General features: G+C 40.1%; 1 long non-coding RNA gene across 1 annotated transcript in view; it reads right to left on the minus strand.

The window, feature by feature from the left end:
* The window catches only part of LOC149972004 (uncharacterized), a 35,948-nt gene extending 22,948 nt beyond the window's left edge, over nt 1–13,000 (minus strand). The window contains exons 1-2 of the long non-coding RNA XR_016491739.1: nt 12,719–13,000; nt 12,287–12,348 (exon numbers count right to left, since the gene is read on the minus strand). This is a non-coding gene — a long non-coding RNA (uncharacterized LOC149972004). The remainder of the gene's footprint in view (nt 1–12,286; nt 12,349–12,718) is intronic.
* Between the last annotated feature and the right edge of the window lie 1,949 nt (nt 13,001–14,949).

Raw genomic sequence — 14,949 nt, forward strand, 5'->3', positions numbered from 1 at the left:
ACACACAAGTGGGTTTGGAGGCTTTGCTTAACTCACTTCTGTAATGTGCAGTTCAGTCAGATGCCCTTGCAGACTGCACATCTTACATGTTGTTTTTCCATACATTTCTCACAATAGAAGCCACTGTTGAGCGTTGCAGATTTGGCTGCACTCTCAGACCAGCCTCTCTCATTGATTGACCATGATTCTTTACATGATCAATTATAGTAGCCCTAATCTCATCCGAGACTACAGCTCTTGATCTTCCTCTGTCTTCTCCCACCACGCATACGTACTCCTCTCCCTCTCCCAGCCACTCTTCTTCTGTCAACCACTTCTCTATTGATGGTTGGGTGTTTACATTACAGTACAGCATTATTCCTAAGATGTCCCCTTTTGTATAGATGGTAATGAAATTGAAAGACTAACACCTGGGTAGGTGTTCAGCTACAATGGGAATCAGCTGTGGTTGGTCTAATTGTTTTGATAGTATTTCATTTTTTAGATTTGGAATATATTTCAATACGCTATTACTGTAGAAACGTAGCAAATTGCGGTCTTATTCAAGTTTGTGTTACGTTAGGTTTTGTACTTAATTTAACAGTTTTGAAAATAGTATTTAGTATGTGCAAATTGGCCTGTAGGTACATAGAGATTTGGTGGTGGTTGTGTCTGAGTGAGAAAAGAATATGAAATTTGAAAGATGTAGTAATTGAATGCATTTTGTGCCAAAGCAATCAAATTATTCACAGTTTAGTTGTGCTCACAGTGAAGAGTTTTGAAAAAGTGACCTAAGTATTGAGAAATGGGTCCTATATTTAAACATAGCTAGGCAGAAAGCTAGCTCATGAATCAAATGCTATCAGGTGGTAACATAACCCTACACCAATATCATGATACTAGTACTAGCTTGTAAAGTCTTTCTGCCTGAATTTTTCTGTCATGTGCGTTCTTTAGCCAGTACAGCCAACTATAACCAGGAAATAATGTACTTTTTACTCCATACATTTTCCCTGTCACCCAAAAGTACTTGTTACATTCTGAATGCTTAGCAGGACAGGAAAATGGTCCAATTCACACACTTATCAAGAGAACATCTCTACTGCCTCTGATCTGGCAGAAACATGCTTCGTTTTTAAATTATAGCTTAATGTTGGAGCGTGCCCCTGGCTATCCATACATTTTTTTTTTTTACGAGGATGTCTGGTTTGCTTAATAAGATATTTTTTATAATTTATAATTTTACAAAATCTCTAACAGCATAACACATATATCCTAACATTACTTTGTCAGGTAAAGAATGAATCAAAGCTTAAAGAACAGACTCTGCCACCTCTTTCACCACGCTACCCACTGGATCTGTGTCACACCAAACGGCGGGCACAAACACCAGAAATCTTCAACTTAAATTCCTACACTTCCATACTTAACGCTACCCCAGAAATCACTCCCTTCAATGGTGCCCTGTAACTAAGAGCAAAGCAAGATACAGGTGTTTTCAAAGTTGTGTCTCACGAAGCGCCCGCTTCCTCTGATCTGAAGAAACACAAGCAAACCTCACAAGTCCACTTCGGGTTGCCTTTACCAATTCTACAGCACCCACCATATTTTCCAGCCAGCCATGGATCAGCCAAAAGGCCTGGTTCCACCCTCTTCAAAAATCTCACTCCCACTGGACCAATCATATCTTTATCATAACCATGTCCATCAATGCAAGGCTGAGGGTTCAAGCTCCTCACAACACCTTCTACCCATTCCATTTCACCTTGAGAACTCAAACTGTTATCCGGCTCATTCTGTATTAACTTGACACCAATCTTTCTCGACATAAGCTCTCGATTGTTATTATTATTTCCAACAGATTCAAACCCGTCCTCTGCCTCCCTTAGTCTTTTCAACCTCCTCTCTCTTTCTCCTTCAATCGTTCTCCCTTAACCAATTACCCGACTCCTTGTGAAAATATTAAAGTTTACCAAGCCAAAATCTATTTTAAGCCTTAGAGACATGCTAAGCCCCTCAACTTCAAATTCGTCTTACCAGACTGATTCTTCTTCTATGGTATATTGGCGATCACAGAATTTAATGTTCATCCAACCACCTACTGTGAGGGATGGAATTCACAAAAAATGTAACAAACTACCCCCAAAAAATTACTAAACTAAATCTAACAACCGTTCTGTTAAAAAAATAAAACAAATCTGATCCTTACACAGGCTCAAGGGGAACCTGTAAAATCATCCCAAAAAGACTAACTTTTGCCATCTCACTCCCGGAACAATTACAATACCATAACAATTGCAACACCATTGCCAGATTCTATACACCGTTCTTCAGTGTACTGTGTCTGCCTGCACACACTTGGCCAAATCCTTTACAATTATTAGACTGCAGGGGTTTGGGGACGAAAGCGCTTAGAGCATACCTTACATAACCAAGCTTCACATGGGTTGGTAGTTGCGCTTTATCCAGCACCGACAGACATCTTGTTTTTTTTCCATTCACCCATCGTTTTGAATCCGGCTTTGTTTTGTGTATCAGTTGATAAACCATGTTTCATGGAATCGGTACATTGAAAATATCTTCCCAACTATATGGCACAGCTGTCAATTTTTGGTCCTTAAATGGAACTGGTTTACTTTTTTATTTATCACAATGTTCTTAACACATTTCGGTCTTTAATGCAGGGCCAACAGATAAGATCCTTACTTTCTCCCTATTCCAATTGCCTCTTCCATTTTTACAGTAATGCTGCAATTACTTGGCTATAATTTTGAGTAGAGCAAACATTTCCATCTATTTTTGTTAGCTGTACTCCACCACTCCTATTTATGATCTAATTTACAAAGATTATACTTTGACAAATGTCTATATTTGAGTTTAACCAAAATATTTGTTGTAATATTTGTTCTGTCTCTTCTGTTGGATTAAACTGAAATTGCAACCAACTTTCTATGGCTTGTTTTCAAAATAGTGATTATTTTGGGGATTAACTGAAAGTCAGGTTGTAATCTGAATAAAGGGGAAAAGGCCATCATTGAACATGGGGTGAGATGTTCTTACTAATCTGCTAGAGAACCAGTTCAGATGTGACTTTAGTGAGGTCTAATGCTTTAATATTTAATAATTTCTGACCCCAAAATGTTTATTCATTATATACAGTGCATTAAAAAAATACCTTATTTAGATAAGTATTCAGGCCCTTTGCTATGAGACTCGAAATTGAACTCAGGTGCATCCTGATCATCCTTGAGCTGTTTCTACAACTGGATTGGTCTCCACCTGTGGGAAATTCAATTGATTGGACATGATTTGGAAAGTCACACACAGTTGACAGTGCATGTCAGAGCAAAAACCAAGCCACCAGGTCGAAGAAATTGTCCGTAGAGCTCAGAGGCAGGATAGTGTCGAGGTATAGCTCTTAGGGAAGGGTACAAAAAAATTCTGCACCATTGAAGGTCCCCAAGAACACAGTGGCCTCCATCATGGGGTGGCAAGTAGCCTATTGGTTCGAGTATTGGACTAGTAACCGAAAGGTTGCAAGATCAAATCCTTGAGCTGACAAGTTAAAAATGTCATTCCGCCCCTGAACAAGGCAGTTAACCCACTGTTCCGTCACTTAAAATAAGAATTTGTTCTTAACTGACTTGCCTAGTTAAATAAAGGTAAAATAAAATCTAAATGGAACCACAAAATCTTCATGGAGCTGGCTGCCTGACCAAACTGAGCAATCGGGGGAGAAGGTCCTTGGTCAGAGCTCCACTGTTGTGGTGGTTAATTCTGTATTATCAAATGAGAGCCAAACGTTTCACACAAGTAAGAGTGAAACTAAATCTATGTTCACTTATTAATAAGTGAGCAAGGTCACTGCATGCACACGGAGTGAATAGACTGAGACAAAAGGGGTTTATATAGAAACCCAAGAACTGCTTCGTCATGGTTGGTTCCACCCCTCCCCAGCAGATCAAGGTATCATAAGCTTCCTTGTTTTCTTCTTGTTGCCAGGTGTATCGGGTGCGTGAGGTCGTAGTGGACAAACAAGTGTTAATGGCAGTTCCATTTACTCGCTTCTCCACCAAGCCTCTGTTCTCTTCTATCACCTCACAGCTGTGCCCTTGGAAGATAGTAAAAGAACAGGTTGGGCACTTCTCAGAGGCTCTTTGTCTTATTCCAGGTTACTCAGAAGCAAAGAGAAATGGAAACAATTACAGGTCTATCTGTTCTTCTTTACCTCTTTCCCATGTCCTTGACTACATGCCAAGACCAGCTTCGGGGAATGAGTGTGGAAGAGGTTTTAACCATCCTTTCTCAGAAGCACAGTATTGGCAGTAAAGAAATGTCTCTATTATCGTTAAGTAGGCTTAAATTGAAGATGTGGCAATGTCATCTGCTATTATCATCAATCATTTTCCATCTAGATTATCAACAATGACAAGCCACCAGGGTCTGACAGACAACAATCATACAATTCTGGTCTTTCATAATTTGGTCCGATATACTTGGATGTCAGTGTTTGTTGCTGGCATGTTCTCCCTATAAGTTTGCTTATCTTGCCAATGAAAAAGTAATTCAAGTAGTTTGCAATATCAGTGGGCTTTGTGATGAATCTGATTCAATGAAAATTTAACCATCTTCCGAAATGAACTGCCGCCATTGTTGCAACCCCTACTAGTCTGTTCAACCTCTCTACCGTCTGAGATTTCTAAAGATTGGAAAGCAGCCGCGGTCATCCCCCTCTTCAAAGGGGGAGACACTCTTGACCCAAACTGTTACAGACCTATATCCATCCTGCCCTGCCTTTCTAAAGTCTTCGAAAGCCATGTTAACAAACAGATCACTGACCATTTCGAATCCCACCGCATCTTCTCCGCTATGCAATCTGGTTTCCGAGCTGGTCACGGGTGCACCTCAGCCACGCTCAAGGTCCTGAACGATATAACCGCCATCGATAAAAGACATCGATAAAAGTATTCTTATCGGCAGATTCAACAGCCTTGTTTTCTCTAATGATTGCCTCGCCTGATTCTCTAACTACTTCTCAGATAGAGTTCAGTGTGTCAAATCAGAGGGCCTGTTGTCCGGACATCTGGCAGTCTCTATGGGGGTGACACAGGGTTCATTTCTCGGTCCGACTCATTTCTCTGCATACATCAATGATGTCGCTCTTGCTGTGGGTGATTCTTTGATCTACCTCTACGCAGAGGACACCCTTCTGTATACATCTGGCCCTTCTTTGGAAACTGTGTTAACCTCCAAACGAGCTTCAACGCCATAAAACACTCTTTCCGTGGCCTCCAACTGCTCTTAAATGCTAGTAAAATGACATGCATGCTCTTCAACCGATCACTAACCGCACCCACCCGTCCGACTAGCATCACTAATCTGGGCGGTCCTGACTTAGAATATGTGGACAACTATAAATACCTAGATGTCTGGCTAGACTGTAAATTCTCCTTCCAGACTCACATTAAGCATCTCCAATTAAAAATGACATCTAGGATCGGCCTCCTTTTTCGCAACAAAGACTCCTTCACGCATGCTGCCAAACATACCGTCGTAAAACTGACTACCCTATCACCTTGACTTCGGTGATGTCATTTACAAAATAGCCTCCAACACTCTACTCAGCAAATTGGATGCAGTCTATCACAGTAACACCTACCCACCATAGCGACACCTACCCATAGCACGCGCTCCAGCAGGTATATTTCACTGGTCATCTCCAATGCCAACACGTTTCGCCACCTTTCCTTCCAGTTCTCTGCTGCCACGGACTGGAACGAATTGTAAAAAATAAAAAAAATATATTTTTTTTTAAATCACTGAAGTGTGAGACATGTCTCCCTCACTAACTTTAAGCATCAGCTGTCAGAGCAGCTTACTGATCGCTTCAGCTGTACACAGCCCTTCTGTAAATAGCCCATCCAACCAACTACCTACATCATCCCTATTTTTTATTTGGTTTTTATGCTCTTTTGCGCACCAGTATTTCTACTTGCACATACTCATCTGCCCATCTGCTCCAGTGTAAATTGCTAAATTGTAACTACTTCGCCACTATTGGCCTACATATTGCCTTACCTCCTTACTTCATTTGCACACACTGTATACAGTGTGGCAGACCAGGGGGTTTTGTCAAGACGTTTACACAGATCAGACACGGACAGAGTATGATTAGCTCTGTTTCAAGGGTGTTTATTAAGAAATAAATCAAAAAGAAAACGATAGTTCTCCACATGAGACCCTCTCCGGGACACCGTCTTCTGGGCTCCGGGTCTTGCTGTATCCTGTTTGGCACACAACTCCCATCTTAGCCCGGGCACCGTCTCCAACTGCACAAAAGTCACCTTACTTCCCCCAGTCCTCCCTTGTGTGCTGCCCTTCTGGCAGCTTTATAGGGCTTGTACAGCTGGTGAGCAATTAGCCCTTGATTACTCATCAACTCCCCAATCACCCTCAATTAGTCCTAAGCGGAGAGACCATCAAGACCTGGCACGTCCAGCAGATGTGTAACTCTGTGTTGTTTTTGTTGCACTGCTTTGCTTTATCTCGGCCAGGTCACAGTTGTAATTGAGAACTTGTTCTCAACTGGCACACCTGGGTAAATAAAGGTTAAATACAATTTTAAAAAATAAGCAAATTGGTAAACTGGGATATGACTAAAGAGTTAATCATGGTGATTTTTCTATATTTGCCAACTTTCTATAAAATATATTGAAGATATGACAAAAGTAGACAACCTTGTTTAACTCTTGACAGCTTAATACTTTCTGAGAAGTAGCCATTTACTATTTTACACCTAGGGTTACCATACATAACTTTAACCCATTGTGTAAGATATTCTCCAGTATTGAAATATTCCAGGCATTTATATATAAATTCCAGTAGTACTTTATCCAAAGGCTTTTTAAAGTCAACTATGAATACCAGGCCTGGTTTCCCTGATTTTTCATAGTGTTATATTGTTTCCAGTACTTGTCTCCAATACATCTAAAACAAAACTGTCTGATTAGGATTAATAATAGAGAATACCTTTTTAATTCTATGCTCTATCCATTTTGATGGAATTTTTCCATCTCAACACTGATGTGTAAGGAGCCTCCAATTTTTTTTAAAGGACTGGATATTTATATCTACCATTTTTATAGGAGTGGTTAAAACATGCTAATTACACTCCTCTGAGTACATCAAAAAAGAATTGATATACCTCAAATGGTATGCCATCCAGCCCTGGAGTTTTCCCGGACATAAACGCTTTAATTGAATCAAGAGGTACCTTCACATGAGACTTTCTGTACTGTTCATTTTACATTATTAATCAAATAAAAAAATCCTTACAATTAATTTCGGTTAGGGGAGATAGAGGAGACTGAAACGACAACATATACTTTGCTTCCTCTTTCAAAATATAGTTTGGTGAATCATGGATGACGCCGTCATTTGTAACAAGTTTCAGTAAAATATTTTTGGTAGCATTTCTGTTTAAGTTTTAAAACATTATTTGGTGATTTTTTCCCCATATTCCATCCAGTTCACTTTATTTTTTATAATATATCACACTTGATCTTTCTTGAATAAGTTCCTCCATTTCTTTTGGTTTTCCTCTAAAATATTATGTGCCTCAATTGTACAGTTTTTATTGCTATCTGTCTGTACTGTCCCTCTGTTTCTTTTGTTACTATGAATTATTTTCATGATGAGTATTGAATTGCATGGCCTCTAAAGGCACATTTAAACAAGAAATAGATAATACATATAGGCCTATGGTTTCAAGCTTTGGTTGATTTAAAATGTGATCTTCAAGTTAATCATTAACATGTTGGATTCAGATCTCCATCTCAATGAAAAAATCTAGATAAAGAATAAGACTAAATCTGATCAAATTTAAAGTTAATTTAAAGTTTGAGTACATTCAATTTAGTCCTATTCTTTAACTTAGATTTTTTTGGTTGAAATTGAGATGTGAATCTAAACTGGATATTGAATTGTGTTTGGATGTCAATGCAACCAAATCAACATTTGAATGAAATTTTCTGCTTGAATAGTTCCAACAAGAAGCCATGGATTACAGGATAGATATGGAAATTCTGCTATGCCCACCTACAAACCATCAAACAGGCAAAGCATCAATACAGGACTAAGATCGAAATGTACTACACCGGCTCCGATGCCAGTCGGATGTGGCAGGGCTTGCAAACTTTTACAGACAACAAAGGGAAGCACAGCTGAGAGCTGTCTAGTGACACGAGCCTACCAGACGAGCTAAATTACTACTATGCTCGCTTCGAGGCATGTAACACTGAAACATGCATGAGTGCATCAGCTGTCATTGTCCATTTGGAAGACCCATTTGCGACCACGCTTTGACTTCCTGACTGATGTCTTGAGATATTGCTTCAATATATCCACAGAATTTCCCCACCTCATGATGACATCTATTTTGTGAAGTGCACCAGTCCCTCCTGCAGCAAAGCACCCCAACAACGTGATGCTGCCACCCCTGTGCTTCACGGTTGGGATGGTGTCCTTCGATTTGCAAGCCTCCCCTTTTTTCTCCAAACACAACGATGGTCATTATGGCCAAACAGTTCCATTTTTGTTTCATCAGACCATAAGACATTTCTCCAAAAAGTACGTTCTTTGTCCCCATGTGCAGTTGCAAACCGTAGTCTGGCTTTTTTTATGGCGGTTTTGGAGCAGTGGCTTCTTTCTTGCTAAGCGGCCTTTCAGATTATGTCGATATACGACTCGTTTCACTGTGTATATATATATATACACGTTTGAACCGGTTTCCTCCAGCCTCTTCACAAGGTCCTTTGCTGTTCTGGGATTGATTTGCACTTTTCGCACCAAAGTACGTTAATCTCTAGGTCTCCTTCCTGAGCGGTATGATGGCTGCGTGGTCCCATGGTGTTTATACTTACGTACTATTGTTTGTAAAGATGAACATGGTACCTTCAGGCGTTTGGAAATTGCTCCCAACAACGACCCAGACTTGTGGAGGTCTATATTTGTTTTTTGAGGTCTTGGCTGATTTCTTTTGATTTTCCCATGATGTCAAGCAAAGAGGCACTGAGTTTGAAGGTAGGCCTTGAAATACATCCACAGGTACACCTCCAATTTACTCAAATTATGTCAATTAGACTTTCAGAAGCTTCTAAAGCCATGACATCATTTTCTGGAATTTTCCAAGCTGTATAAAGGCACAGTCAACTTAGTGTATGCAAACTTCTGACCCACTGGAATTGTGATACAGTGAATGATAAGTGAAATAATCTGTCTGTAAACAATTGTTGGAAAAATTACTTCTGTCATGCACAAAGTAGATGTCCTAACCGACTTGCCAAAACTGTAGTTTGTTAACAAGAAATTTGAAAAACAAGTTATAATGACTCCAACCTAAGCCGACTTCAACTGTATAACATATCTTTAAAGTTTATTTCGGGAGATGGTAACTCTATACATAACTTTGTCCATGGTGCCCCAAATTCCCAATGAGTGAGTTGTTACCTGACTAATTTAATCAGGGAACAATTAAACATATTTAGTTGATTCGATAAATAACAGTCATCACCTTAATGAGAGTCACTTCACGACAATGGGCTCCTCCTCTTTTTAATGAAGGTCATCACTCGGTTTTCTCACGCAATTGCTTAGCCTCTGAGCTAACGTAGGCTAATGTGATTAGCATGAGGTTGTAAGTAACAACAGAAGTTTCCAGGACATAGACATATCTGATATGGGCAGAAGGCTTCAATTCTTGTTAATCTAACTGCACTGTCCAATTTACAGTAGTTGTTATAGTGGAAGAATATCATGCTACTGTTTGAGGAGAGTGCACAGTTATGAACTTGAAAATGTATTTTTTGCTTTGCCTATAGAAATGTTGCTCAGCATGAGCTCATGGTCTCTCATGAAGTGTTTGATTAGATTTTCAATTACATTTGCATTGATGTCAGAGTGATTAGCGGGACAAAAGAGTGCTGAGTACCAGGCGGTGAGCAAATTTGGTAGGCTACTAATGACCATCAGCAGCAGAGCTTAGAAGCTTAATTCGAAGCCTAATTATCGTGACTAAACAGTCACATTCTGGTTGAAAGCGAAACAAGCAAGAGCTCGGTTTTGTTGTTTTGAAAAAGTTTGTTGTTTTGAAAGTTTATTGTAAAGTTCTTAGTAGCTAACTAACTTTTTAGCCTGGATCGCGCAATGTAACAGTTGCTGGGACTGATGGTCTCTGTCCAGTGATCTTGCCAACCAAGGATGGGTCTGAGGAGATATTTGGTGTTGCAGCTAGCTGCATATCAAGCCAGCAGAGTTTTCCTGAGGGCTTGAACGTAGGCTGCGTTGTGGCTGGGACCGTGGATTGTCCTGAGTTTGTGGCTGTCTAGATCCCTGCTGTTTGTTGTTTTCAATCTTCCCTGTGAGCTGCCCTGTCTGGAACTGTGAGGAGCAACAGCGTAACCTATGTTGCTAGCTACAATGACAAAGACCAAAGCCGTCATGAGTACCATTGAGGACAGTGGTGTCTCTATATCACACATGACTGTTTGAATCATGTCTGTAAGTATTACAAAACCTAGTTAGCAGGCGAAACCCCGAGGACAAACCATTCCGATTTTTTTTTTAGCTCACTCTTTTCAATGAGTTTTCATTGGGAATCCAGATTTCTAAGGGACCTCCTTGCAGTTCCTATCGCTTCCACTGGATGTCAGTCTTTAGAAATTGGTTGAGGTTATTCCTTTGTGTAATGAAGAAGTACAGCCATCTTGAATGGGGGTCACTTGAAGTGTACTGTTAGATAGAGGCGTGTGACCAGAAGGCTAGCTACAAATAGTTTTCTTCCTGTATTGAACACAGATCAACCCTCTTCAATTTATCGATTATATACGTTAAAAGATACCTAAAGTTGTATTACAAAAATTTGTTTGAAATGTTTTGGCAAAGTTTATAGGTAACTTGAGATATTTTGTAGTCACGTTGCGCAAGTTGGAACCTGTGTTTTTCTGGATCAAACGTACCAAATAAATGGACATTTTGGATATATATTGACGGAATTAATCAAACAAAAGGGCCATTTGTTATGGGACATTTATGGGACATATTGGAGTGCCAACAAAAGAAGCTCGTCAAAGGTAAGGCATGAATTATATTTTTATTTCTGCGTTGGGTTGAAATATGGTTTCTCTCTCTTTTTTACAGAGGTGCTATCCTCAGATAGTAGCATATTTTTTTCGCAGGGTATGGATATACACTTTTAGGGTGATTTTAACCACTTCCGGTTGGTCCAGGAAGCTTAGAATCAACACAGGTAGACCTCATAGTGGCCTGATGGACTGTTACCGAAGACAGGTTCATACGGCATTCAGAACCCATATAGGCTTCAGGTTGAATTTAGGGGTGCAGGCAATGTATTCCTATGGGGAGAGAAGTCAATGCAAACTGTTTGATGTAAACACCTTCTTTTAACTGTTAAGGGTTAAGGCCACACGGTCAAGGTTAGGCTTGCACGGATCGGAAGGACCTTAGAAACGTACCTGAGGTCGAATTGTGCTTCTCACCCTAACGGTTCTTTCACTGTCACCCAAAAGCAAATGACATTGTGGGGCAGGCTTCATTTTGGGCCTACTTTTCTAATGGTCGCTGCACCTAGACCGAGCGAGCTAAGGTCAAGAGGGATATCTCGTTGAACTCGGCACGGCCTAGGGATTATGGTAATGCCATTGCCTGCTCTCTGTGTCTTTAAGCACCGCACTTTGTCACTCCATCCTTGCTGTTTGTGTGTGTGAGAGCTTTTTTGACATCTGTTGGGAGAAATGACTGACTTACAGTTTATGGGGGTTGCCTAATCACACATATGAAGTTTTGAAAAGATCTGACCTTTTTAACCCTTGGGAACTGCCACTATGACACCATTTAAGGCACTTCCGGTTGGCACAGGAAGCTATAAATAAACTCATATCCTGATTGGGGTATGACTTTACAGAATCCTGAGTTATAAGTATTTACGTTAACCTTTCTGGTCTCCCCATCCCGGATCCGGGATCGTGAATACAGACTCAAGCTCATTACCATAACGCAACGTTAACTATTCATGAAAATCGCAAATGAAATGAAATAAATATGCTAGCTCTCAAGCTTAGCCTTTTGTTAACAACACTGTCATCTCAGATTTTCAAAATATGCTTCTCAACCATTGCAAAACAAGCATTTGTGTAACAGTATTGATGGCTAACGTAGCATTTAGCATTAGCATTCAGCTGGCAACATTTACACAAAAAAAACAGAAAAGCATTCAAATAAAATCATTTACCTTTAAAGAACTTCAGATGTTTTCAATGAGGAGACTCTCAGATAGCAAATGTTCAGTTTTTCCTGAAAGATTATTTGTTTAGGACAAATCGCTCCGTTTTCTGCGTCACGTTTAGCTATGAAAAAACCCCTGTATCCAGGATTGTGTAAATCTATCAGCAAGCTCATTAGCATAACACAACGTTAACTATTCATGAAAATCGCAAATGAAATGAAATAAATATGCCATCTCTCAAGCTTAGCCTTTTGTAAACAACACTGTCATCTCAGATTTTCAAAATATGCTTCTCAACCATAGGAAAACAATCATTTGTGTAAAAGTAGCTAGCTAGCGTTAGCATTTAGCGTTAGCATTTAGCGTTAGCATTAGCGTTAGCATCCAGCACGCAACATTTCAACAAAAACATAAAAGCCTTACAATAAAATAATTTACCTTTGAAGAACTTCTGATGTTTTCAATGAGGATACTCTCAGTTAGATAGCAGATGCTCAGTTTTTCCAAAAAGATTCTTTGTGTATTAGAAATAGCTCCGTTTTATACATCACATTTGGCTACCAAAAAAAATCCGAAAATTCAGTCCTCAAAACGCGAACTTTTTTCCAAATTAACTCCATAATATCGACTGAAAACATGGCAAACGTTGTTTAGAATCAATCATCAAGGTGTTTTTCACATATCTCTTCATTGATACATCGTTCTTGGACACATGGTTTCTCCCCTATATCAAATGGAAAAGTACGAGCAGCTGGCAATTGCGCACCGAATTCGACGCAGGACACCAGGCGGACACTTGGAAAATGTAGTCTCTTATGGTCAATCTTCCAATGATATGCCTACAAATACGTCACAATGCTGCTAAGACCTTGGGCGAACGACAGAAAGTGTAGGCTCATTCCTTGCGCAATCACAGCCATATAAGGAGACAATGGAAAACAGAGCTTCAGAAATTCTGCTAATTCCTGGTTGATGCATCATCTTGGTTTCGCCTGTAGAATGAGTTCTGGGGCATTTACAGACAAAATCTTTGCAGATTCTGAAACTTCAGAGTGTTTTCTTTCCAAAACGAGCAGTCGAGCATTTCCAGTCGAGCATCTTTTCGTGACAAAATATCGCGCTTAAAACGGGAACGTTTTTTATCCAAAAATGAAATAGCGCCCCTAGAGATCTAACAGGTTAAGAACTGAGTTATTTACGGAGGGTTTAGTGAGTGTGTGTTATTTCAGAAAATCCTAGAAAATCACAGAAATCTCGCAGAGCTCCACAGCACACTTTAAAAAGATTTGTATGAACACCCTGCAACTGGATCTGTAACTGTTGAAAAAAAAAACGGCTATTTGTGAACATCACCTATTTGTCATTGTACGATTTCTCTTAAATGACGATAGATAAATGGCTGGTTCTTTTTTTATTGACACCGGAGGCTCCTTGACTTAATAATTTCTCTATTTTCATTTTGGACCTTTAATCCCAGAGAAATGGCCATAACTCAAAAACCGTTGAGGCCTAGATGCCATCTTGTTTGGGGCCAACTGCCCATTATGCCAAACCTACGCTCACCAAGTTTCGGCTTTGAAATATTTTCCGTTTTCGAGATAAGGCCCCGTCGTGATTCTGTACAATTGCAATATGATTGCTTATGCCCTCTTGTGGGAATTTCCGGTACAGCGGAAAAATGACCAACATTTTATTATTTTATAAAACGGAAACCGAATGTCCGACAAAGTTTGTTTGATGACTTCCCGGTAGGTCCGGCCCTACCACACGGCCCGACGCCGACCGCGAATTTTACAAACGTTTTCGGACGTCTAGTAAGGGACCGTACATTTGCAATTTGGACTTTCTCACTAACTATACACAAAATGTCAAAATGTTCCCTTAAGGTATGAAAGAACCAGCAAAGAGTGCTTTCAAGAGGATTACAATATGAAAGTGCAGTGCCAATTCAATAAAATAAGATGAGAAAGAGCCAGAGAGGAGAGCACTGAACTTCTTCAGGAGACAGATACATACAGAGACAGACTAGAGCAGTACATCTAAAGACACTAGCACATGATTAGGGCAGTTGTCACGACTTCCACCGAAGGTGGCTCCTCTCCCTCTTAAGGCGGTGCTCAGTGGTCGCTGTCGCAGGCCTACTAGCTGCTTGTCGTGGACATTTCCTCTATTTACCAAATCATGGGAGCAAACCACACACACAAGTCAGAGTTAGTTATCAAAGTCCATCTTTAATTATATGAGCTCTTATCACAACCCTGTGACTCTCAGATCGATTCAGTGTCTAACCATGAATTCTCTGAGAGCCCCCTTACAATGCAACTGAGTTCCTTTAATAGCAAAAACACACATAGTCAGACAGCATAGACATAATTCATCGTTCAGCTTTGTCTCCTTTCCCAAACCCCAGAACCATAAACCAACCCTCCATATAAACAGGCATATATCAAATTGTCATTTAGATGCAAACAACTCTAAATACAACCAATCCTGGACAAGTTCACGGAGAGGAGAATGATTCCAGACACTGCCATCTCCGATGGGAAAAGTAGGGAGTGAACTGGCACACACACAGTGGAGCAAAAGATATGCTTACACATGATGACACTTTGACCTCTCCCCTCTCAGCGGCCATGCAACTTAGTCTTGACATAGAACAGATACTGCAA

Source organism: Oncorhynchus mykiss, chromosome 25 (assembly GCF_057628025.1).
Source record: "Oncorhynchus mykiss isolate SJ-2025 chromosome 25, ASM5762802v1, whole genome shotgun sequence".
NCBI classification, from domain to species: Eukaryota; Metazoa; Chordata; class Actinopteri; order Salmoniformes; family Salmonidae; genus Oncorhynchus; species Oncorhynchus mykiss.